This window comes from Balaenoptera acutorostrata, chromosome 8, assembly GCF_949987535.1.
Source record: "Balaenoptera acutorostrata chromosome 8, mBalAcu1.1, whole genome shotgun sequence".
Lineage (NCBI taxonomy): Eukaryota > Metazoa > Chordata > Mammalia > Artiodactyla > Balaenopteridae > Balaenoptera > Balaenoptera acutorostrata.
This window is the reverse complement of record NC_080071.1, coordinates 55300209-55327557: the sequence shown is the minus strand read 5'-3', so window position 1 is coordinate 55327557 and position 27349 is coordinate 55300209. Positions and strand designations below refer to the sequence as shown.

General features: G+C 39.4%; 1 protein-coding gene across 8 annotated transcripts in view; it reads left to right on the top strand.

Moving 5' to 3' along the window:
* HECW2 (HECT, C2 and WW domain containing E3 ubiquitin protein ligase 2) overlaps window positions 1-27349 on the top strand; it is a 434057-nt gene that overhangs the window by 236047 nt on the left and 170661 nt on the right. For 2 of the 8 annotated variants that reach the window (XM_057550886.1, XM_057550888.1), the window contains exon 1: window positions 14090-14408. The exons of the other annotated variants lie outside the window; for them this stretch is intronic. The gene's annotated coding sequence lies outside the window, so the exon portion shown is untranslated. Of the gene's footprint in view, window positions 1-14089; window positions 14409-27349 lie in introns of those variants that run through there. 8 annotated transcript variants of the gene reach the window in all.

Below are 27349 nucleotides of genomic sequence, written 5' to 3'. Positions count from 1 at the left end.
TACAATTTGTGATGCATTTACTGTTATGGGACTTATAATTAATCCTTTGAGAGTGTGATGAATGCTATGGGCTCTCTTTACAGGAAAAACAAAATGTATACATACATATAAAGTTTGCTTACTATTTTATGGATTTTAGCATCTTCAAAAATCTACCTTTAAGGATCCAAGGATTTGAGGTTAAGAAAAGCTTATTTAAGATATGCTCCTAACCATAAAGGGGATTATTGTGGTTCATTCACTTACCTCTTTTTAATCTTAACTCTTAAGGAACTTTATTGTTTTGTCTTGTATAATATTATGTTTAATTTTATTTCAGCTTAAACTAGTTAAAGAACTAATGTTGGCCATGCCCTGCATTAGGTGGTGCACTCCTGGCAGTTTAGGAAAGCTCACTTCTTTATTTCACTCTAAGCTTCCAAATCATGGTTTACAGAGAGCCTTAGCATAATGACCCTTCCAACCCCAGCTGGGTCTGGTTTCTGGGAAACTTTTGCCCTCCTGGTAGGAGGTAAGTATCTGCTTCCTGACTTCCCAGAACTTCTCTGCTTTTACTTATTTTGACATAAGAAACATTTTCTGCCTATTAATAGCCCGGAACCTGTCCCTTTACCATCCCTTACACTATGAGAAACTAGTGACCACCTTGAAAATTCCATTGTTGATTCATTTTTAGTGAGAATTTTGTATGGACATTTAGTTTATTTTTCTTTACTGATTTACAACTTGTTAACAACTAAGGTGCAAAAGCATTGTGAATGAAAATAAAACTTTAATAGAAACTACTGTAATAGCCCACATGGTCAGAAGGGCATGTTATACTTAATTGTTTTTCCAGTAGGAGGGGTGACTTTTGCTGAACCGATTTTTAGAATCAGTGACATGATAACCATGTTATCAGTGAAGTTTGTGGTCACAGAACAGTGTCTGTAAGGGACTCTTGACTTTCCTGAGTATCATGCTCTAAGCATAAATGCTTATTGAAAATGGCAGCTAGTTGAACTGGGAAGTCCAATAGGAAAACCCCTAATTTTCAAAATTAACTTTTTCAGCATTCTGGAAATCATCAGAATGCTTTTAAGTACAGGAGGAGCATTTATTCAAGAAACAGTTGAATCTCAATTAGAATAGCAGGTTTTGGCTTTATGGTATTTTAACTTACCTTATTTCTATCTCCCTCTCCCCAGCTCCACGGTAGTTTTGAAAACCAAGAGCCTTGTGACCATGGTAGCTTAGAAAATCAACAACTTAATAGCCACGAACACAGGCAAAATGTGTTCCCAGATCCCCCAAAAGCCTCATGCTTAGAGAATTGTCACTACTTGACATGTCTGGCAGCCCCTGGAAAAGCCCCAATCGTGGGATTTCTCTTTATTTGACGTGGCTCAGAGCTTGCTCTGTGCAAATAGCCCTATCTCCAAGACATTTGTCAAAAATAATCACTGGCAACTGTTTTGCATCATAGCTGCCTGAGGTGGCAGTACTGCTTGGGGCACACAAAGGGCTGGCCAAAAAAATGTAAAAGGATAATATGCAGGACTTTGAAAAACTTTGATATATTCTAGGGACTCGAGAAGGCCACACACATATGTAGGGCTGTGTTATGCCCAGCAAAGACCTGAGAAGGCTCTCATTTCTCTCATCTCACTGATCTTGAGACTTTGTGCAAGCAGGAAGTGTAAGCTACAGTGCTCTGAGCTGCTAGAGTGTTGAAGGTGCGATCCATCATACACGTGGAGCCCATTAGCAAAGGCTGGGAGACTTACTGGCCAAAGGCATTTAAACAAATCTCTGTCCAATTGTTATCTGAGCACTAAGCTAACTTAGCATAGACTTCAGTGGCCACCCATGAGAACTGCTTCATCCCTATAAACTTCTAATAAATAGAGGCATTTTCTTATACAACTACAATGTCTTTATTATAATACACAAGTATTATCCAATATTAAAATTGCACTTTCTTAAAAATCAGTTGGTTTGCTTAAAACAAAATTCAGTAAACAATTTATTTATTATGGCACTTTTAATATAGAGCAGTACCTCCTCTCCACTTTTTTAAAAGTTGGAGTATAGCATACATACTGAAAAGAAAAGTAATAAGTTTACAGCTTAATTATCTCAAAGTGAACACATTTATGGCAACAGCGCTCAGATCAAGAAACCAAGTATTTCCATCACTCTGGAGGTCCCTCTCCTGCCTTTTCCAATCACATCCCTTTAAAAAAATTTTTTTTTTATATGGACCATTTTTAAAGTCTTTATTGTGTTTTTTACAGTATTGCTGCTGTTTTATGTTACGGTTTTTTGGCTGTGAGGCATGTGGGATCTTGGCTGCCCAACCAGGGATCAAACCTGCACCCCCTGCACTGGAAGGAGAAGTCTTAACCACTGGACTGCCAGGGAAGTCCCCCCAGTCACATCCCTTTTTAAAGGCAACTTAAAGTCTTGACTTCTAACACCATACATTAGTCATGCCTTTTATATTGTTCTTTTTGGGAATTAGCACATATTTAGGAAGGTCCTTAGGGTGCCTTAATTCTAAATATACAGAATAATCAATTTTTACATATGTACACACTCTTATAACTACCACTTAGATCAAGATATAGAACATTCTCAGCACCCCAGAAGTCATCCTCATGTTCCCTTCCAGTTATAATTCCCCTTGGGTTTGACTTGTAAGACTATAGGTTGGTTTTGCCTGCTTTCATACTGTACAAACCAATTATATAGAGTATTTCATTTTTGTCTGGTTTCTTTTTTTAATTTTTGGCTGCATTGGGTCTTCACTGCTGCACGCAGGCTTTCTCTAGTTGCGGCGAGCAGGGGCTGCTCTACGTTGTGATGCGCGTGCTTCTCACTGTGGTGGCTTCTCTTGTTGCGGAGCACAGGCTCTAGGAGCGCGGGCTTCAGTAGTTGTGGCACGCGGGCTCAGTAGTTGTGGCTCGCGGGCTCAGTAGTTGTGGCTCGTGGGCTGTAGAGCGCAGGCTCAGTAGTTGTGGCACACGCGCTTAGTTGCTCTGCAGTGTGTGGGATCTTCCTGGACCAGGGCTCGAACCCATGTCCCCTGCATTGGCAGGCAGATTCTTAACCACTGCACCACAAAAGGGAAGTCCCTTTTGTGTGGTTTCTTTCACTATATTCTCTCCTTGCTCCTCAGGAACAATCTGACTCCTGACCTTGGGCTCTTAACTGCTCTGCTATACTTATGGCAGTCTCACTGACCCACAACCCAAAAAAGGAGGAATGTGTGACTTGCTACTCTCAGAGTAATGAGTGGTAAAGTCATCTGAACACAGAATTAGCAATGGGAACTGTTTTTTAAAGAATTGTAAAAATGTTATGTGAGAATGCATCCAAGTAGACTTGTGCCAACAAAAAATATCCTTCTTCTTCATTTTCTTTCCTTTTTTCTCTTTTGTATTTTATTTGGTTGGTCCACATTTTCTACTTTTGATTTAGTCTTATTGACTTGATCTACTGGCAAGAAATGGGGAGAAAAGCTTATTCTAAGCCCTTTCAGATGTTACAGTTGTTACTGCATGATCAATTTGTAAAATGGAAGCTTTGCCTCATTTGTGAATTAACTATTCCGATGCCATTTAGAAGAATCTACACCAAGATAATTTTTACCAGCTTAGATAGGGAATGCAGTTGTTCCAAGTATATAAACTTAAGCACATAAAGAATTAAAAGTGGCCATAATGTAAGTTTCCTCTTAGGTTATATTTGAGACTCTCTTTCTCTCTCTTCAAGGCTCTAAGAATTTATTCATTGTTTTATCAGGAATGTCCAAGCTACTTCTCCTTGGCACAAACTAAGTGTGTAGCTTCAACCAAGTTGGTTTCCATTTGACTTAGAGGGTAATGTTATTAAAACTTCCTTGGCCTGCTTATGAAATTTGAACATCTTCAAAGAGTAGTTTTTATAGAGTTTGTAACTTTTATGTTTTTTTCCCCTAAAGAATGAAAACTATTTGGATTTATGTTTTGTTGTCAGACTGTTCATATTTACTTGTCAGTATAAGGGGATTATTTAGATGTGGCTTTGTGTCTGTTCCAGTATTAGTATCTCTTCAAATTTTAATTTTAACAGTTGCTCCTAAATACATACATTTGGAGACCAGTAAGTTATAAAGTGCTTCACGCTTATGATGTTTGAAGTAAAGTCTGAGGGAAATAAAAACTAGGATAGAGATTCTGTTCTTACGCATTTAATCAAAAACGTGTATTGGATGTTTCCCAGAACTGGATAATTTTTGGAATATGAAGATTAATAAAGTATCTTCTATGTCCTTATCTCAGATAACATAGACTGATAGAGGGGATTGGATATGACTGTATCCGTGTGGACCAGATTTTCTAACAGTGGTATAAGAGGACAAGATGAAAAAAAGAGCTTATGTGAAAATATTTTGCATAGTAGCTGATACATAATGGATATATAAGTATTAAAAAATGTCATCTTGATGAAAAATGTAAAACTTGTTTTTCTGGTAGAATTTATTCAGGTTTCTTTAAAGAGAAACTGGAAATGATATTTATGGTCATGAATGTTTACAATGGTTGATTGTACTGTGATTTTTCTGTGTGTGGGGCGTGTGTGCACGTGCTCACGCACACGGGCCTGTGTTTACAGTGGAAGCTGGAGACCCTGAAGTAGCCTGGGAATCTGAATTCTTTGGGTATTTATGTTTGATTTAAATTGATGTCATAATTCCATTTGGAGCAGATCTCTTTGAGTTGATGACTATTCAGTACTTGGAGTTTTGAATACAATTTTAAACTCAGATTCAAACTAGTTTTTGTGTGACATCTTTCACTTCAACTTTTTTTTTACAATTCCTTTACCAGATGTATCTTGAGTTTGTATCTTGAGTTTTGTCCCCTGGAGGTGTCCTTATGATGGATGATACTTGTGTTTTTTAGTATCTTGAGACACATGGGTTATTGATAATGTGTGGTTAGCTACAAGGTCACTTTTTTGGCCAACTCCACTTGATAAATAACAACTCCTTTTAAAGGAGTACTTAATAAATCCACACTGTAAGTAATATTTTCAAGTGTCAGGATAGATAGGTTTGCAAGGGAAACTTTATTTTTTTATTTATTATTGTTTCTGTATTTCTCTGTCACACTAAGCCAGGTTGAAGCCTCTCTTTTCTGATTATTAAAGTAATGCAAGTTCATTACAAAAAAGGTAGAAAATATGGAAGAATATTAGGAACACTTAAGTCTTCCTGCCAAGCAATAATTACTCTGAACATTTTGGCATATTCCTTTTACAATTTTATTTTTATAAATCTCATACGTATGTTTAAGGTCAATTAAGCTCATGTTATACATATAACTCTGCAGTACATTTTTCCACTTATTATATCATGACCATTTCCCATGTCATTCAAAATTATCTGGGAACATAGTGTAATGACTACATAATATTCTATAATATGGTTGTGTCATAATTTACCTATTTATCTTTTTTGGACACTTAATCTAGTTTCTAATTATTACAGATCATGACACAATGACCACTGAATTTATATAATCTTTGGTGGCACATATTTCTTGAACATGCATATTATTTTGCTTATTAAACCATTTTTCATGTGTAAAATAATCCTTACTTTTCTGGTGTTGCCCCCCCCCACCCCCAACCTTGTACTATTATTCTTTACTGAAGGAAGTTTTTAAATTTAAAGAACAATAACTTTTTTTTAAGAATGATTGAGTTGTTTAAACATAAACTCTAAAACAGATTAGAAGGTAAAATTACAAATCCTGATGATAGCAGTTTATAAGGGAAATGCTTACAGATCCTTAAATATAGCTTTGTAGGGAAGGGCGGCAGTGAATCAAGTTGTAACAATTTGTTCCAGGAAAGGCATTTTGGATGAATGCCATCTATTTTTACAATGATGTCTTATGATTTTAGTTTTATCTACTCCACTTAACCTTTCCCAAAGTGATTGCTGAAGCAAATGTATGTAATACAATAAAAAGAATTAACATAATTATAATTTCTTTAGTTAAAGGCAATTCTTTTTCTCCAACAATGTTACTTGAATTTTAATAAAAGTACTGAATATAAGCCTGGTTGAATCATGTTAGATAACCTAGATCCAAGTGACTTCTGAGGTCAGTTCATCTAGCCAGTTGCCTTCTTGGTGGACTGTCATTAATCTACTTAGTATTCGTATTTGTCACAGAAGTAGAATTCTGAAAACTTCTCCAAATAGTCCAATGATTTAGATCTTCTCTATTGAGAATAAAGACAACACTAGAATCTGAGAGCTACTGATAGTGAGTAAATACTCTGTGCCAGGCACACTGTCTCCTTGCTTTATGTAGCTTTACAGTCCTCTCAAAATCATGCTTGTTATACATTGTTATTATCCCCATTTTATTTATTTAAAAATTAAAAAAAAATATTTATTTATTTATTTGGTTGTGCCGGTTCTTAGTTACGGCAGGCAGGCTCCTTAGTTGCAGCTCGCCGGCTCCTTTAGTTGCGGCACATGCAGGTGCTCCTCAGTTGCAGTTGGTGGGCTCCGTAGTTGTGGCATGCAAACTCTTAGTTGCGGCTCGCATGTGGGATCTAGTTCCCTGACCAGGGATTGAACCCGGGCCCCCTGCATTGGGAGCACGGAGTCCTAACCACTGTGCCACCAGAGAAGTCCCTATCCCCATTTTATAAATGAGTGAGTTAAAGTTTGTAGAAGTTTACTCATTTGGCCAATGTCACACAGCTAATAGGTGTCCATTTTGGCTGCAGAACCAGTGCTATTCTGTGCTGCCTTCAAGCTGTCAGAGAGTTCTTAGTCATATGAACTGACTAAACTGACTACATGAGAAAATGTCTTAAATTGGATTAAAAAATGTTAAGAAAACATAATGAACAAACTTAGTGTGTGACATAACTTTTAAGCATCACAGAACAAACTTGGATATTTAAAGCTTGGCTTTATTCTCTTTTAAAAAGGAGGCATAATTATTTAGTCGGAAAAAAACCCTCATTTTTCATTCTTCCTGGCTAGAAATCTTGGCAGCTAGGAGTGCTGTTGCTATTATTGTGAGTTTGTTTGTTGTGTGTACAGATTCATGCTCCCAGATTCTCCATCCCCACCTTTTATAAACACCATGTTTAACTTGGAAGAGGAAAAAGTTATTTTTGGCAACACTGGTAGAGCAAAAGTAGCAACTGCAGGGGGGCATGAAGGGAAATACTGACCTGAGCCAGGAATTGTAGAAATATGTCTAGCATTTAACTTCAATTCTGTTTAGAATGCAGGTCTCTAACAAGAGAAAGAATTATTATTCAAGGTTTACTAGGAGGCAGGAAAACTGCAAAATCTGTGTCTGTGTACTTATGACTGAAATAATGTACTGATACTTTGTGCTTCCTATTACTGTTTTCATTGCCAAAAATCATGAAAATCATTAGCTGATAGGGCCCAATGCTAAGATGGCTAGGCTGCTATTTGAGAATAGCCTGAAGCAGTAGTTTCATGTCAACAAAGATTCACAGACAGAGTATAGATATTGTATAGATGTAATATCTACACCCTAAAGTGATAAAGTTCATCATTGAATTCTCAAATATTAAAACTCAAGGATTTCTTTGCAAGTTGAAAGATACACATTTATAATAAGTGAAACAAGGGCTGCTTTTTGCTGTTGAAAGTAAACTTTTAGGAAATTTTACCAAAATGTTATTCTAAGAGGTGGTACGAGCTAAAAAAATGGTTGGTCAGTTCACGTAACACATAGTTTGGTGTATTGCTGACAGATTCAGAGTGAGTTATTATGAGAAGATGAAGACGTTAGTTCAGACAGTCATTCAATAGATCATTTCTGGCCCCTAACCTTTGGAAATGATACTACAGAAAGCCACTTTTATATCAAACCCTGGGCTAAGAGGCTCCCTGGTCTGACCAAGCATGGCTCATTCTTCCATCTAGAGTATGCCAGAGTTTCTCAGATTACCTATGGTCGTTCAGATCCATCACAGACACTGATCTTTTGTTAGTCAGAATAAAAATAAACTATTAGAAGAATGAAATCGAATAAAAAACAAGATCCACAGAATATAAGCCCACATTTTTATTATTAGATTGAACAGACTTAAAATTACTCTGACAAATTTCTGTAAAAGTTTCTAAAGGGCTCAATTTCTGTACTTTTCTCAGGTGATTAACAGCCAGCTTATGGCCCAGTGCTGGCCCATGGCCCGTATTTTGAGGAGCATTGTTCTAGATTTAAATACAGACAAAAACTTTTTTTCTCATGTTAGCGTTCCTTCCTGTCTCTTCATTTTTCCTGTACTTTCTTGTCTTTTTCTTACATAGTTTTCCTCTTTTCTTAAGATGGATTGGAAATAATCAACATGAGAATTGTTAGGGTAGGTAATACTGCAAAGGTACAAAGATGCATGTCTCTTTTTGAGTTTTCTACTAAAACGAATTTACAAAATCAAATATGACATTCACATACACACATACCTTAATAAATGGTCTGTTGGATTTTGACACCGGGTCAGTGTCTCTTAAAGTGTGGTTTAAGGACCAACTATATGAGAATTAGCTTGGGTAATTGTTTAAAAATGAAGACTACTAAGACCCATCTTATACCTACTGAATCAGAATTTCTCTGGTTTGCTCTATGAAATTTTGTCTGAATTTTAAACATGAGTCTCACCAGTTGATTCTAATACACAATAGAATTTGAGTTCTACTCTTTCAGGGTGTGGGAATCTGTGTGGTTATTCGATTCTGTATCATACACTATGGTGGTATATTATAAATGCCAATTCTGAAATGGCCACTAATGTGAATATTTTGGAATCTCTATATATGTGCTTTCAGCAGAGAATCTCCAGGATATTATTGGGTTCATTGCTATCTCAGACATATACAAAGCCTTGTTGGAAAAAGGTATGTTCTCATTTTACAGACAGAAGCAAAGAACACACATACACAAATAAAATAATTGTACATCCTTCTTTATTGTAATGATTTTACAGCCTTCTCATTTTATTTTCAAAGTTTTACATACCTAAAATCTATTCTTAAAATCACCTTGCTTTATATAATATAATTTTATTTGGAATAAAAAGTAGCATAGCTACAGAATCCATTAACCATGTAATTGAACAGTTGTTATGAATTGAATGAGGCATGTGGGATTGTATATAAACCACGTTAATATTTCATTTAAAAACACTTGTCTTTACATTAATCTGGGGTTAATACAAAATTTATTGATAAGGAAAAATATTATATTCTTAGGTGTTAATACCAAATTCACCCATAAGGAAAAATAATATATCCTTAGATATATTATTCAAGATACACATCAGTCAAATAAAGGAGCCTCTGCTATAGCTGGATCTTTAGTTCAGTAGTGGAAATTACTTAAAAAAAAAAACACCACCACATTTATTCTTATTTGCCTATTCCTTTCCGAGTTTTTGGCACATTATATCACGTGTGTGTATTTGTCTTTTATTTATTTATTTATTTATTGGAGTATAATTGCTTTACAATGCTGTGTTAGTTTCTGCTTTCTAACAAAGTGAATCAGTTATACATATACATATGTTCCCATATGTCTTCCCTCTTGCATCTCCCTCCCTCCCACCCTCCCTATGTATTTGTCTTTTAGAAATAGAAAAGTGAGGGTCATTTATTCTTGTTTAGGAAAGCAGTAGATCATAATCCTGATATTTTGTCTTGAATGGACAGTGATAAAGGGATTTCCTTATTCACTTAAGGTAAGAAAATCAGTTCTTTGGGGACTTCACTCTCTTCCCAAGCATAATGATAATTTCCCAGGTAAAACTGCAAAACCCTAAGAAAGTAACAGGTCCATACTTGTATTTACTGAACTCAGAGTACCACAAGAATGTTGCTGATGTGAAATTATGCAGGCTGCTGGAAAATTTTCCTCTGGACCTTTCAACCTTGCCATTGTGTGCCCTTGATCAAGTTACTAGACCTCTCCAAACTGTTTCCTCATAATAAGGATAACAAGACCTCTTAGAATTGCTGGGAGAACTCTATCCGTTAATGATTCTGAAATACCGAGCACAGTTCTTGGCGTTGGTGAGTGGTAGTAACTGTTGGGGAATTTGTATAGCAGTGGGAAATGTGTGGGTAATCTCTGATGTCATGCAAACTCTAGATTTGAAATTCAGCTGGTTTCCTGCTATGTAATCTTGTGTTAGCGAGTAATTCAATCCATGTATCCCCCATTTTTCTTAATCTGTGAAATGGGGATTGTAGTGATGATTCCGGAAGGTTATTATGAGGATTAAATGAGGGAGTGTGCACCTGGCACATAGAAGTTTCTTAATAGATGATAGCCATTATTATTTTTATTGAATTTGATTGCATACCACTTTCTAAGCTAAATTTAAAACAAACATATTTCATGTACATGTGTCTACTTGAGTTTAGTTTTGAGCGTCCTCCCCTTGATCTTTTTTTTTTTTTTAAACCATTCACAAGATTTCTGCCTTTATTATTATTATTATTTTTTTTTTTAATTTATTTATTTTTGGCTGTGTTGGGTCTTCGTTTCTGTGCGAGGGCTTTCCCTAGCCGCGGCAAGCGGGGGCCACTCTTCATCGCGGTGCGCGGGCCTCTCACCGTCGCGGCCTCTCTTGTTGCGGAGCACAGGCTCCAGACGCGCAGGCTAAGCAGTTGTGGCCCACGGGCCCAGCCGCTCCGAGGCATGTGGGATCCTCCCAGACCAGGGCTCGAACCCGTGTCTCCTGCTTTAGCAGGCAGACTCTCAACCACTGCGCCACCAGGGAAGCCCCTCCCCTTGATCTTTTAGCAGCTGTCTCATTTTAAAATTTATTTTCCAAAGCTTTCTGATTTATACACAAACCGATGTGTATTTCCACTGGAAGATTTTGGGAATCCGAAAGCAGAGCGATGATGAAATGAGTATTCATCTGGCTGCTTCACGAACACAATTTCAGAAGAAAAAGCAGGCAATACAAATTGCAGCAGTTAGGCAGACCCTTGCTGCAAGACTTCAGTAATGCGTGTGAGTGATGTCAGACTCCCAGGCATGCTAAATGCATAAACACAAAGGAAATTCATAATGGGCTTTTCAGGAAGAGGGTTGTTGCTTCCTGATGTGCTACCCTTGATTCTGCTTCGTGTTTTTGGTGCCAGCATAAAGATAGCTGGAGGAGACACTGTTGGAGTTTTCCGTTGTCAGTCTGGATTGTAATCTAAGAATGGTGTTTTGCTCTTCTCTACCTTATTCTTAATAAATATTCTGTGGGCTTTGGGGAATAAGCTACTTCAGTTCAGTGATGTCTTTAATTTACATGATTAATTCATTCAGCAGCCCCAAATCACAGTTCTACCCACAAGCATCCTTGTTGATCAGTAGATCAGAATGTTGAGAACCGTGATAATCAGTTGGGCTTTCAGAAGGAGAGTTTAAGGAGATGGGGAAAGGGACATTTCCTCTCCCTTATTCTTAAGCTTCCTTTTCTCTCCCTATACACTGATGCTTAAATTTTCTAGTCTGTTCTCCTTCCATGGCCTCATCCTTCCCTCATCCTCTGTGCTCTAGTCACACTGGTCTTCCTTCAGTCTCTGAAAGGGCCATGCTGCTTCCTACCACAGGGCCTCTGGCCAGCTCTTCTATCTGGAAGGAACTCTCTCTCCTCTTCCCTCCTCCCCTCCCCAATTCCTAGTCGTCCATTTAGTCCACACACCGATTCCTTGAGGGAGCTTATTCTCTGGCCTGGGTCATGTCCCCAGCTCATCCATTGCCTTACCACCTTCTCTTTTTCCTTTGTAGCATGTATCATAATAGTAACTAAAGAATTCACTTTATATTTGTTATTTAGTGTTTCTTTCTCTAAAATAGAAGCTCTGCAAGAAGGAGGAGGGGCTGTGTTTGTCTTGTTCGCATGTGTCTCCCAGTGCCTAGCACCTATATGATAGCATAGTAAGTGAAAATGCTAAGGTGTTATATGGATGCAAAATTGGTATTAATGTGCTTCACCATTTTATTTGTTGCTATGGATTTTTTTTTGTTTTTTCGGTGTTTTCTTCAAGGGTGTGGTTTGGAGGAAGGAATGGCATATGTAAATTTCGAGGCCTGACACTACCATCCTCTGGCTGTACCTTCTCAGTACAGTAGTTTATTGTGAGTGAAGAGGTACTGGCTGAACTGCTTGTGTTTAGGAAACAGCATCCCCATGAAAGGGTACGTGTATGTGATGGCCTTACGGCTAAGCTCTAACGTTCGTCTAACTTCCCTTGCTCCACTCTATAAGTTTCTTTCATGATCAACTTGGGAAAATCTATGTTCTATTATGACAAAGGCTTGTGCTGTGGAGAAGCAGATTTCCTTTACATAGGAAAGTAGCCTGTTTGTCACAAGTGAGTGTCAGTGACACGTGGATGGACCAGAACCTAGAGTTCAGCTAAAGTGGTGTATCTGACAAATGTTACAATATTTGGAAGGCAAGGAAACGTGGCTTGGAGGGCCAGAGTGGTGGGAGCATCAAGTGGGTCTAGGGCCCTGGGAGTTGAGTGGAGGTAAGGGTTAAACACTTTCCTAGACTGGGGTTGAGAACAGAGATGCTGACATTGTTGAGAAGTCTGTTGTTCATAGGCTCTCGTCATCTTTCATGCCAATAATAGGAAATAAATTCATCCTTTCTGGCTTATTTTTTCTAATCTCCTAATGGTGACTGAGGCTGCTGTGGGCCCATTGGCCACCTATTAATTAATGAGGTCATGGCATTTTCACAGTGTTATTTGGGGGAGGCAGTGTATTATAACAGGGTTTGGGCTTGGGTGTATTCAGATCTGACTTTAATCCTGGTTGTTATCACTTTCTCTCTGTGAGTCTCAGTTTCCTCATCTGTAAAATGGACCTAATAACACTATTGACCTCAGTTTTAGAGTACGGTGGCATTCATTAGAGACTATTTCTAAAGCATTTACTATGTGTTCCTGGTACATAGTAGGCATTCCGTACATGCTTGCTATAATTGTTGTTTGCTAGGACATACCTAGAAATCCACAATGATTTGTCCTAAGACGTGGCTGGGTTTGCATGTCCAGAAGAGGCCTGGACAGGGTTGGGGTGGTTCTGGAGTGACAAGCTTGCTGTGTTCACTCAGTCTATTCCAGAATCAGCCCAAAGTTCTGTGGACCTTTGAAGTTTCATGGCAAACTATGTCTGGGTTAAGGGAACAGTGGAGAGGAAATTGCAGCCACCAAATATACCATGGAGCTTAAATCTAGTCTGCCCCACTTCACAGCAAAAGCACGTGACAACGGAGGACATATCTTGCTTTCCTGGAAGTTTTGCTGGAAAGAGATGGTCTTGTAGCCTTTGATTGTACTCATACATTCAACCAGCACTTAAAAATTGCAATGATGGCACTGGGTGGGTGAAGAGCTTTACGAGGCCCCTCTCCCCATTGAAGAACAACACATCTGAACTGGAGATTCTCACACCACGACCGCTTCCTAGAATAAGACAGGAGTACCAGCTAAATCGGCGATTGTGTCTATTTTTGCATTAAAAGTAGGGTCTGAAAATAACTACTGATAACCACATTTGGCGATTTTCGTGAAAGCTATATGCTATATGAAAAAGTTTTAGTCCTTTTTTACAGTTTGAAACCACAAGTCCACAAACTCTATTCTGGATTGGCTAGGATACTATTTCAGTAACTTAAATTAAGGCTGTATCTGATGAATGGTAACAATAAATTAGAGTTTCCCAGATAGTGGCCACTCCATTCTGAGCAAATCAAACAGAAAAACTCCCTCTCTGTGATAACAGTCAGCTTGTTGACATCAGCCCACTGTGTGTGTGAGAGTGTGTGTGTACACGCATAACTTTTTCTTTGGAATTCTCCCATGGAAAAGCAAAGGAAGGAAGCTGAGGGGAGGATGGGGCGATTGTGCATCCTGTGCTTTACAGGGGCGTGGCCACAACTGCCTCAGCCGCGGGAACACTGATACGTGATTTTTTTTTTCACTTCGGATGCCTGAACAGTGATAAGTCTTGATGCAAGGCAGGGGCGGCTCTCAGTGTTGTTTATAGCTGGACAGGAGTCTCCTGGTAGCAGCCTGCCCGAGTTCCACTCAGTATTTCACTGCTAGAACTTTGGGGAAGGGGGAGAGCAACGGAAGCATCTGAAGCGGACCTGCAGAGCTCCCCCCGCCGCATTAGGATCTCAGACCCTCTTTGACTTCAGTTCGGGCCACTCTTATGAATGAAATTGCCAAGTGGGTAGGCCAGGTGCATGGTTTGAAGGAGAATGAAATGTTTCTTCATGCTGCTTCCTAAATCTGGTTTGAAATGATGGATTCTGCCCTGGCAAAGGCAGAGAGGAACTCTTTGGGATTTTATGAGGTAAGGTATTAGAAAGTTCTGTGAAATGAATTCCACTCTCATATGATTTCTGTGTCCAACTGTTTGGGATTTACAGTTGTCTCTGCCTTTCTTTTTGAAAAATTCTTAATGCTATCCCCTCCCAGCTTGGTTAGGGACCATTATTAACAAATTCTGTAGTGCATTCATCACATTTAGTCATTTGACATCTCAACATAGGAGATCAGTGCTGGGATTAAAGCTTTTGTAAAACGTTTACAAATAAATATGCAGTCCCCTCACTGAATTTCTAGAGTCCCACTGGTTTTAGAGGAATTATTTTACTGTGAAGTTAAGTACAGGTTCTACCTACAAGAATGCTTTTGAAAATGGCATTAGGCTGAGTCCAAAGAGATTTCATGACAGGTCATCTGCCTTTGGAATAATAATGTTTTTGATGGATTTAAAAACTCTTCTCTCAGGGAATGAGGTGTTAAAACAGATTTATTTATAATGTAACATTTTTTGTGGACAGTATTCATTCATAGGGATTCACATTCTAGAGACTAATGATTTAACAACAATCTTACAACAAAACTTTAACTCAAGATTAAAACCATGTTTTTAAAAAATATTTTCTTGTGGAAACTGTGGCAAACTGGCCCAGTCTTCTATAGACCTTATAAATCTGCTTCAATTAATTGTTTAAAAACTGGGATGAATGCAGGGCAAAATTTCAGTTCTATTTTAATTTTTTCAAATTAGAGTTTTTGAATGAAAAAAAAATTTTTGGGGGGGGGCTGTAGGCCAAAAATCGTTCTCAAGGGGGGTGGGGATGTTATTTTTTATTGTCATAAAGCATATAATTGCATTTAGTGCCTGGGAGCTGGGGATGCTTAACCATTCCTATAATGTACTGGACAGACTCTTACAAAGAATTATCCGCTAGAATGCCAGGAGCATTCTTATTGAGAAACATTGATACATGCTCAGTTTAATGAAAAGGAAGTTGATGATTTAGTAGAGATTCAGGTGAGCAGTCTAATCTCTGGGAAGGTTATCCATCTTCTGATCAAGACATTTTGGGGAAGGACCCAAGGGAGTAGCCACTTGGCAAAATTATTCTTTAGAATCAGTAGCAATAACTGTTCCAGAAAGAGATTGCTCCCACATATTTCTAATTAATATTTTCATAACTAGTTTGGATTAGCTCCAACAAGTATCTGGTTCATTTCAATAAGGGCAACCTCCTTTTTTTTTTTTTTTTTTTAAACTTTGGGATTTATTTATTTATGGCTGTGTTGGGTCTTCATTTCTGTGCGAGGGCTTCCTCTAGCTGCAGCAAGCGGGGGCCACTCTTCATCGCGGTGCGCGGGCCTCTCATTATCGCGGCCTCTCTTGTTGCGGAGCACAGGCTCCAGACGCGCAGGCTCAGTAGTTGTGGCTCACGGGCCTAGTTGCTCCGCGGCATGTGGGATCTTCCCAGACCAGGGCTCGAACCCGTGTCCCCTGCATTAGCAGGCAGACTCCCAACCACTGCACCACCAGGGAAGCCCGGCAACCTCCTTCTTTAAATAAAGTTATCTATTACAGTTTCCAGTCCTTATTATATGAGCTCATTAAGATCAAAGGAGTAATTTACCCTGAACCAAAGGATGATTTGGTACTAAACTTATATTTTATAATGGTACATTTCTCAGAATCTTCAGTTATCATGTGCAATGTAAAAGTAACATCCTGGAAGATCTAGAGGTTGCTTTTAAACTTCACTTAGTATTAGAAGGAATTACCTATGAGTGAGAGCTTAGTGTATGCACGGTATTTTAAAAAATAGAGGAAAGAAAGGAGGATATATAGTTAAAACGTTATAATTCCTGATGACTTTTTATACACAGTGCTGTGACAGAGATTCCCAAGTTGAAACTATACTCAAAGTCTTGGATTTATTGTGTAGGGAGATGAGGGCACCTCTGCCTGACTCTTTATTAAGCCAGGCTTAAAGCTCATTGACAGAACTTTCAGCTTTGAGTGACCCTCCGTCCAAGAACTGGGCAGTATACAGATACTCTGTGTGGGAGACTGTGCTACACGGCATAGTACATGGCATAATGTACAATTACTGTACATACGGCCTGCACTTTTGCTGCCTGGTCATTTGGCATCCATTGCTTAAGAAAGCAGAGTCTCCAAAAAGATAAAAATAACTATGCTTTTGTTTTAATTTATTTATGAAAAATCAGAATAAGACAATGTCTTTAAAGGAAATAAATTTAAAAAGGAGGAAGGAAAGAAGTTGAGGAATTGTGCTTTTGAGTATTAAAAACATAGCACTCTTTAAAAAGGATGAAATAAACACCTACACATGTATAATAGCTCCTAATATGAACCAGGTTCACATCCTGTACACATGTCCTCCTCACAGCTTTCTGAGCTAGGAGTGCCATTATCATTTTATAGAATAAAGAAATGGAGTCGTTGCAGTTTTAAGACTTGCCCAAGGTCATAAATTCTGTAAATGGGAAAAATGGAATTTAAACTCAGGCCTGCTGTTTCTTGAAGTTCTGGGATCTTAGCATCACACAGCAGCCACAGACTGGTAACACCATTATCAAGCAGTATACTACTTTCATTGCACCTGTAATGAATGATGTGCACCTGAAAACAAAAGCCATACTACACCATCTACAAGCTGGCCCTGCCTGTCTCTCTGATCTCATCTTCTCCCACTCTTGGCCTCATCCTTCACTCTGCATCACTTTGTTGTTCCTAGGAACACAGTGGGCTTGTCCTGTTTCAGGGTCCTTGCATTTTCACAAATCTCCCAGTGGAAAGCAGTCTCACTTCATTCAAGGCCCTGTTCAAATGTTTCCCTCATCAACTGACATAAAATAGTACTCTCCCACCACCCTCTCTCCCCCTCCTGCTCCCTGGCTGTCTTTCTTCAACCCATGTCACCACCACCTGACATTACGTTGTCTCTACTACACTACCTGACATATACATTATTTTGTGTCTGATTATTCATCGCTTTTCCCACTGGACCAAAATCTCCACAAGGAGAGGGACTTTCACTCTCTTATTCCCCCTAGGATCCCTGTCACTTAGAATATGGCCTGGCAGAGAGGGGATGCTCAGTAAATATTTGTTGAATTAATTTTCAGTGATTTTCATTTCCATCATCACTTCTGTAATTGTTTTCTTTCTGTTTTTAGGCCTTAAAGTCTTCCTTCTAACTCTTGTTAGCCTGTCATCACCTTGCCCCACATGATGGACCTTTAGAAAAAGATCATTTACCTACTCTTTCTCATGAAATTTCTTTAGCAATATGAAGTCTTGTTCTGATCTGTCAGCTTTGGTACCAGGAAGGGGATTGAGGCATTTTAGTGTCATTGTTATAGAATATTCATAAAGGGCCTAATAGAGAATCAAGTGCCAAGGTGTTTACCAAGCTACCATGTGCTGACCATGCTTGACCCTTTGAAAGAGCTGAGGCTTACATTCTCATTGTTAGAGTGTAATCGCTGGAGGAAATATAGCCATGCAAACTGTGATGGGGAAAATTATGTTTTGACAGCAATGTGTACTTCATGAAGACATTGGAAATTTTTAAGCCTCAAATTTTATAAAGATCACCAAATTCCTGCTGATATTTCTAACATGAAATTGGCTAAAACTATTACCAGTTGCATATTCTGTTTTCACAATGATATTTATTATAAATTTTTAGAGTAGCCAAATTAAATAGATTGTTTGATATAAGTAAACTTTTAATAATTTTTTCATTTGAGGTATTATCAAAGAATTTGAGTTTCCTATGTTCTATATAGGACAGTATTCAGTTGGGGAAAAAGTAAATGTTAATTTAGAAATGCTCTGAAAGCCTTCATCAGGAAAAAACTTGTTTAAGATGTTTCAAAGGCCTTTACCAGAAACTGGTTATGCGATCTTAAGGAAGCTAGTTCATCTTTTTGTGCATTGGTATGATGGATTATAAGCTATAAACAAAGTTGAATGTCAGCTCAGCATAGCAGTGTGATTGAATTAATTAGAAATTCTTGTTATAAAGATTGAGAGTTTAAATAAATTGATCTTGTTAAGTTAGTCTAATAAAGCTTAGTGTGGAATTTGCAGTATTGTCCTTGTTCTTCTCTATTTTGAACAGGACAGAGATCTCTTTAAAAAGGCTTTATGCATTCCTTGGTGAGAATTTTATTTTCCTCCTTTGTATATTTTAACAATATAATACTGATATTCAGTTAATGCCATATCATCATAATTAAAAGAAGATATGGGGCTTCCCTGGTGGCGCAGTGGTTGAGAGTCTGCCTGCTAATGCAGGGGACACGGGTTCGAGCCCTGGTCTGGGAAGATCCCACATGCCGCGGAGCGGCTGGGCCCGTGAGCCACAATTACTGAGCCTGCGTGTCTGGAGCCTGCGCTCCGCAACAAGAGGGGCCGCGATGGTGAGAGGCCCGCGCACCGTGATGAAGAGTGGCCCCCACTTGCCACAACTAGAGAAAGCCCTAGCACAGAAACGAAGACCCAACATAGCAATCAATCAATCAATCAATTAATCAATAAAAAAAAAAAAAAAAAAAAAAAGAAGATATGACAACATCTTTTGTTCAACCAAATATGAGCACCTACTATGTGCCAGGTGTTGTTCTAGTTACTTGAGATACATCAGTGAACAGAATAGACAAAAGTCCTTGACCTCTTGGAGTTTACATTCTAGAGAGAAAGACAATATACAAGAAGTGTAAGTAGATTATATAGGATGTTAGATGGTGATAGGGTTATAGAAAAGAAATTGAGCGGAGTAAGATAGTCCAGGAATGCTGGAGACAGGGTAGTTTTAAACCGGGCAGTCAGGGTAGATTTCATTGAGACAGTGATATGAAAACAAAAAAGAAAAATAATTTAAGGAGAGGATTGATGCATAAGGATATATTGGGGGAAAGTTTCAGACAGATGGACCCTGAGGCAGAATCCTGACCAGAACTTTGAGGATATTGTAAAGGAGGAAAAAAACTTTATTCTCTTAGGTTTGGCTACTGGCCCTGCAAATCAGACTGACAAAAGACAGATTAACAGGAAAAAGGGGATACAAATTTTAATAGATGTTAAGAATTTTATTTCTACTTGCATGAAGCCTTCTTGTATATAAAATGAAGACCCAAAGAAGTGGTTAAACTCAGGGGCTTATATGCTACTTTAACAAAGGACAATAAATTGTGGAGAAGTAACTAGACAAAGGAAGGGGGGTTGGCTTCTGTGGGTGGTAAATTGTGGGAAGGTAAATATATGGGGGAAACTAATGGAAGATAAGGGTTGTTCAGGAAGGTTTGTTACGCAGACTGAAGTTGGTTCCTTCTCCATTGATGAGTAGTGAGTAAGAGTCATCTTACTCTTCCTGGTATGGGAGAGGGAGACACCTTTACAGATGGAAATTTATGTCTTGCTTTTAGACATAAAGGGGGGGAGCAGAGGGCTGGTTGCTTTCAGCTCAAAGTGGCATATTTTGGCCTGGCATACTCTCAACTCCCTTCATTACCGAGGAGTCCAGTGCAGCTGGAGTGGAGCAAGCGGGGAGGGGGAGAGGGTAGGGAAAGATGAGGTCAGAGCTCTAATTTTTGGGGGGGTGGGGAAGGGGGCTGCCAGATCTTGTAGGGCACTGTTAACCTCCAAAAAGACTTTGAATTTTACTCTGAAAGAAACAGGGATCCAATGAACAAGAGAAGAGGTAAGACATCTTCAATATGTAAACATTACCTATGTTTAAAGTGAATTCTTCTGTAAACCCTCTCTGACTGAAACTCTTGAGAGGTATTTGCTAAAATGAAGCCAAGTGTTTCATCTCACTGGTCTGTTGGTGGTTTCTCCCTTGTCAAATGAGTGTTTAATTGACTATTTTAGGATCAGGTATTTTATACAGGAAGTTGCTTAGCAGGGCCTCCTGCCTCTGCCTAGCACGTCTGGAGGTCTGAATGTTGAGGAGACCCCTCAGGGGTGTTAGGACTTGGCTATAAGTTATGTCACCCAGCCTGGATCTACTGAAACATATAACATTCTTCAGATTGGGCTGCACCACCCCTGCTGAGGCCTCCCGTAGAGGAGACAACAATAGCACACCTCTCTCATAGAGCGGTGTGAGTGACACTGAATCAGTATATGCGCCTCACTCCCCCCAGCCCCCCTCGCCAGCTCCCTTCTTAGCGGGGCACGCGCCCTTCAGTGCAAACATCCCCAAGGCCAGACTTTACCGACTTGCCAGAGGGTCTTCTCAGCCTCTTTTGCTTTTTCTGTCCTGTAATGTGCCAGTGTCTTTTTCTCTCATCTCCGGCACATTATAATCAGCAAACCTTTCTGGTATCTATCAATATAAGAAAATATTCAAGTGGCAGTGGGCGCATTCTCATTTGATAGCATGGTGTCATCATTGCAATCCCTAAATATGTCGGATACTCACACTCTTTTTTTTTCCATCCAGGGAGGGTGTCAGTGTACAGAATTGGGCATCTAGGGACATTGGGTTAAAAACAAATGCCAAGTGTGCCAATTCATGAAGTTTGTGCGTGAATGCTCATAGCACTGAATAAGATTGGTGCTCTGTTTGGTACAATCAGTGGTAAAGGGTCACCCCCTCACCCACCTGCAATGTAGTTCAGATCTCAGCCATTGTCAGAGTTTTGCTCTCCCATAACTTGCCTAGTGGGATTCCATAACTTGCCTAGCACATGCAGGTGAATTTGCAAAGTTTTAACAGTCAGGCAGCCCCTGTGAAGATGTGTTTTTGCCCAGGTCTAGAATGATCATTTTGATTCAAATTGTAGCTTAGGATTGCTCTAAATCCCAAATCCTAGACAAGGCATCTAATTTCTGAGTGTAGCTGGAAGAAAGCCAGGCCTCTTTATGATCCAACCTCAGGAGATGGGTATATTCAATTTTTATCCAAAAAGTAATTTAAAATCAAGTTAGATGTTTATGCCATTTTTCAAGAAAATGTAGGGAGGAATTACTTTAAAGCAAAAGAACATTTGTAAACATCATTTTTCATCTGTCACAGTCTGTCACATGGCATCTTTCTTACAAAATTTCTTATCTTTTTTCAACTCCCCTAGGTTGACTGATAGAATAGTGAGGACTTTGAATACTTTTTTTGTTTCTATTTTATCTCCAGTACTGTATGGAGGTTTTGGAAATATTAATATAGACATAGAAACATTTCCAAATCCCAATTATTTTGGATATGTTTAATATGTCTGGCCATGTCTCCTATATATGCCTATTCACAGGACATTTCTGCAATCCAAAAATCATGTACAGAAAAAAAAATTAATCTTTAAAAGATTATTTTCACACTGATCTCTGTGTGTGAAATATTACAGGGAAGGAAGAGTTTGATGCATAAAAGACTTTATGCTAGGGCTTCCCTGGTGGCGCAGTGGTTGAGAATCTGCCTGCTAATGCAGGGGACACGGGTTCGAGCCCTGGTCTGGGAAGATCCCACATGCCACGGAGCAACTGGGCCCGTGAGCCACAATTGCTGAGCCTGCGCATCTGGAGCCTGTGCCCCGCAGCGGGAGGGGCCGCGATAATGAGAGGCCCGCGCACCGCGATGAAGAGCGGTCCCCGCACCGCGATGAAGAGTGGCCCCCGCTTGCCGCAACTGGAGAAAGCCCTCGCACGAACCGAAGACCCAATACAGACAAAAATAATAAACAAATAAATAAATAAATAAATAAAAGAAAATCCTTTAAAAAAAAAAAAAAAGACTTTATGCTTACGTTATTTTAGGTTTTTGTGGCATTTTAAAAAGAATTTATTTATTTTTTAAAATTACTCTTTACAATCATATTGTAAGTTAATATAATTAATCCTATTTTTCCAAGTAAGAAAATGATAATGTCATGGGACCTAGAGAACAACAGTAACTTTTACCACTGAATTCAGCTCTAAATATGCCACTTGTTTGTTGCTTCTGATGACCATTTATGGAACCAAAAAATGAACCTTGGGAGACAAAACAATATGTCTAGAGAATAGCGAAGCAAAGGAATGGATGGGATACCTTAATGACTGGCTTAAATGTGTAGACCTCTGAAAGGATATCTCCATATGCATCTCCCAAAGACACTTCAAACTTGAGAGATCCAGAGCCACAGTCATTATACACGGTCACAGGGAATGCTAATCATTCCCCTTCGGTTCTCCTTTAACACTTTATAAAGTATGCACACCTCTATCATAGCATTTTTAACATTGCATTGTACCTTATATGCCAGTCTTCTCCTACTGTACTGCCAACTCCTTATGGCAGGAAATGGATGTTTCTGACCTTCATAAGACAGTCAATAAATGCCATTCAAATGAAAGAAGGAAGGGAGGGAAGGAGGGAGGAAGGAAGGAAAGGAACAAGCTAGCAAATGAGAGGGACAGTGGTCAATGAGATGTGCATGGTCCACAGCATTGCTATGATTGCTCAGTTTCCCTGGAAATTACCATGGAACAGATTTTTTCCATGTGAGGTGTTTGTAGTACCTGTATCAGAATCACCTGGTTGGGGTGCTTCCTAAAATTCAAATTCCTGCATCCCGACTCAAACCTACTGAATCAAAATCAGCATTTTTGAAGGAGCCCCCAGGATATTCATTGTGAGCAATGGAGTTGGGCAATCGTTGCCCCAGAGGATCAGTTAGCTAAAGGAGAAGGTAGCCAATGATGATTTGTGACCTACTGAATGTGCAGGAGATGTTGGTAAATCTGCTTATATAGAGATTTTAAGACCCCAAGGTAAAATCATGTGGTTCTCATTAAAGGAAGAGGACTATTTCTCACCTAATTAACCAAATTTCTGAGAAAATTCTCTGAGCTACTATACTCTGCAGTTAATAGAAGAGAGTTAGTTCTGTGTGGTGTAATCTTATATCCCTACTCCTTTACTTCTGGGTCCGAACACTTTGTTTCTCCCTTGGAGAAGCAGACTTAACAGAAGTAATTCCAGTATTAAAAAAAACTTAATTGGAATAGCCCTAGAAGAGTACAGTTGATGCTTGAAGAACATGGGTTTGAACTGCTCAGGTCCACTTATACACGGATTTTTTTCAATAGTAAATACTGTGGTACCATGTGATCCATGGTTGGTTGAATCGCAGATGCGGAAACTGCCTGCGGGTAAGGAGGAACCCCATCCGTATGCAGAGGGCCGACTATAAGTTGTATGTTGATTTTTTACTTCAGAGAGGGGCGGTGTGCCTAACCCCAGCCTTTGTTCAAGGGTCAACTGTAATTTTAAAAAACGCTAAATGAAATCATTTTCGAAAAGTATCATGGATTGCTAAAATAAGGCAAGAGTAAAGATTTTCAAAAGTTTTCTTGATCGTGTTCCCACAATATTCACAAACAGGAATGAAAATTATATTAGAAGGATTTTAGGGCTTTTTGGGTGTGTGCTTTGCCTTTTTATTTACAGAACATGTACTGCCAACTAGATTTACAAGAGAACAAAGAATATGTAAGAGACATGAGTGGACAAGCTTCATATAAACGCTGCCAAACAAAATTAGATTTAGAAAAGATATTTAGGTACATGAATTAAACACCTCCAATGTTTCTTTTTGTAATTATATTCCAGCTAGAAAGTTACCTAAGTATTTAGAACATACACTCCTAGAATACAGACTCCATTGTAACTATAACAGATATTTTAATCTTAGTAAGAAGGGAAATAAAAATGTGGATAGGAAAGGGGGCAAGGAAGGCAATGGTCAAAGAGCAAAAGCAGACAACTATGTCTCATGGAAGCTGACATGTTTCTTGGTTGAGAGGAAGAAGCTAAAGGTCAAGGTGAGAGAAGGTGACTGATGAAAGGGTTTGAGTCAAGGGCACCACCATAATGGAGGGTAAAACCCTGGACAAGAAAGCAAGAAATACATGTGGGTTCAGAAAAGATGGCAGTAGGGAGAGGGAGAAACCAGGGAAATGGGGCTTGATGTCCTCCATGTTCTAGATGCCATAGTGTGTGTGGTACCCTGCTGTAAGTCAGAAGGTGGAAATTAGAGGATGTGAGGACAGTGAGACAGATTTGAATAGCTCTTAAGAGAAATGGGGAAGGGAAGTGGCCAAGTGTAAATGGAAAAATTGATAATTGGCTTTAAAGACCAATGACATTTCTTTGATCTATCAGAATCTTTATTCAGTTAAAGGAAGAAATAGATGTATAATTATGTCTATACGATACATGTAGGGAATTTAGAAGCCTTTCTTTGGTGTACTGTTTTTATACTCAGTTATTTTTCGTATTTGGAGTGGGGGCATTTTAAAAAGATTGAGTCATCTAATACAGATGTTAAATGAGGGTGAAGAAAAACAACTTACACAATCTGGGAAAAAATATTCTGTCCTCCAATATCCATAAAAAATAGACCTGAGCAGAGAAATGCTGTCACTGAAAAGATGTTCTTGGGCTAGCCTAGAATGGATTGCAACCTAAATGAAGGTGTTAACCTACTTAAGGAAAAAAGGTTTAGTCTGAAGGACAAGTTAAAATTGGTCTTCTTGAAACAAAGACAAGGGGTGAGTCATTCTAAGTATTTTTTAGAATGATGCCACCGAGGCTGGTCAGAGCTCTGCCGGCTCGCGTCAGTAGGAGCTGGAGCTGTGGGGGAGACTGTGAGAGCCGCCACAAAATAATTTGAACTCTATGCCACCGCACTGGTTTCTTTCTAAGGATTTTACATTTTCAGTTAAGAATAGCTGCCACTCAGTAGCAGGAGTGCTAGTATCTGTCAGGGATGATGAATCTTCAGAAACATAATCTCATTGGAGAAAGATTTCCATCTAGAATAACCAGAATATTAACCAACTTGGGTAACTTCCAAATGACAGACACTATGCTTGGTGGGGAATAAGACCTTCCCCATGAAGGTTTACAGATTTGTTTCTTGCTATGGCATTTGGGCTAAAAAAAAAAAAAATCAGAACAGACCCATCAAGCTTCTGCTCTGGGCCTGTTCATCCTAATTCTGACCCATTTCTCATCATATATGCGACATTTGAGTTCCCTATGGGCCTGAATACTCATGGTACATTTTTGACATTTTGCTTCAAGGGGCTAGCCTTTATTTCTTTAAATATCATATACTTAACCAAATGGAGTTGTCCACATAGCCTATGAACCAATGATAGGAGTAAAAGTCAGAGACACATGTTTTATCCCAACCCACACGAGCTGGTGGGTGAACCGAACCCGTAACTCTAGGTCTCTTTCTTGGTGAGGGTTCTGGGGAGGAAGCACCCATAACTCATCCTCCCTTATTTCCAACTTCTGAGACCAAGGATAGATATTCGTGCAGTGCAGTATTTCTACCTCAAAGTGAATATAACTGGCAAAAAGAAGGTTATTAGTGGCCTTTCTTGGGACAAGAGATGCTGGCACTGGTTCTCTGTCAAAATTCTCCTCCAGGGAACATGTAAGGGGTTGTGTCAAGCCTCAGGCATCACTTCTGTGTGGAGCTCAGTCCTCTCACGATATCTCCTCATCCCATTACCCCCACCCCCTCCTATTTCTGCTCCTTAGTGCCCCATCTTCTCAGGGTCATTATGTCAGAAGTGTGTACTTGGTTTGACTTAACTGATGGCTTGGGGAGAAAAAGTTTAGTAATAGCAGAAGTGCAAACCCTCTTACAGAGAGGTCACACTTTAACAAGTACAAATTTATTAATGTTGCTTTTTATCATTGTGATCCTAATGCATGCTCCTTAAAATGAGATTTGATGTTGCCTCATCTTTCCTGAGGCCTCAAGAGGAAAGTGACACAACAGTATTTTCAGAAAATGTCCATGTGCATAGCCGTGTTTTTTAAAAAAAGCATTTTGAACAGCTGGACACCTTCTACTCCCTGTGTCTGTGTTCTGTTCCCTGCAGGGTCCAGCACCTTGCATGTGAGCAACAGCTAATACAATACATTTGTTTGTGAAAACATGAGAGTCCCTGTCCCTATGCCAGCAGCTCTGCCCAGTATGTTTTAGAAAGGAAGAAACTACGTTTGTTGTCTAACCTGGAGAAGTGATGCCATCTCAGCAATTCTGGGTCAAGTCAGGCATGATGCATCTAAATCACTGAGTGATTTTTTTTTTTTTTTAAGTCATGTTCCTTGCTTTTTTTTTTTTTTTAATTTTATTTATTTATTTATTTATATTTATGGCCGCGTTGGGTCTTCGTTTCCGCGCGAGGGCCCTCTCCAGCTGCAGCAAGCGGGGGCCACTCTTCATCGCGGTGCGTGGGCCTCTCACTATCGCGGCCTCTCTTGTTGTGGAGCACAGGCTCCAGACGCGCAGGCTCAGTAATTGTGGCTCACGGGCCCAGCCGCTCCGCGGCATGTGGGAGCCTCCCAGACCAGGGCTCGAGCCCGTGTCCCCTGCACCGGCAGGCAGACTCCCAACCACTGCGCCACCAGGGAAGGCCCTCACTGAGTGATTTTTAGGATGGTAGTTGTGTCTATTAGGAATTGTGTTCAGCTGCAAGTAACAGAAACCCAACCACAGGAGCTTAAGTAAATAGGAATTTATTTTTGCCTCGGTAGCAAAAAGCCTGAAGGCCATTCAGGGCTCAAAGGATCATCATGGATGCTTCCAACTTCTTTCTCTGCCATTCTTAGTATGTGACTCTCATCTAAGGAGAGGGGAGGGGTGAGAACAAAAAGATTATTGAGTCTGTCCTTTTATCAATCAGAAAAATAACAGCTTTCCCAGAAGTCCCACCCAGTAGAATTCTACCTACGTCTCCCTGGCCACATGCCACCCTTAGCTGCAAGGGATTCTGGAGAGGCAACTATTTTTAACTGGGCACATTGTTACCTCGGACAGAAATGGGGTTCAGTTGACAAGGAAGAGGCTCAAGGGATAGGCAGTGAGCAGGATCTGCCCTGAGGAGCCACATGACATCTTTCAAATCCAGTTTTAGGTGATTGTCTGAGTGCCTTC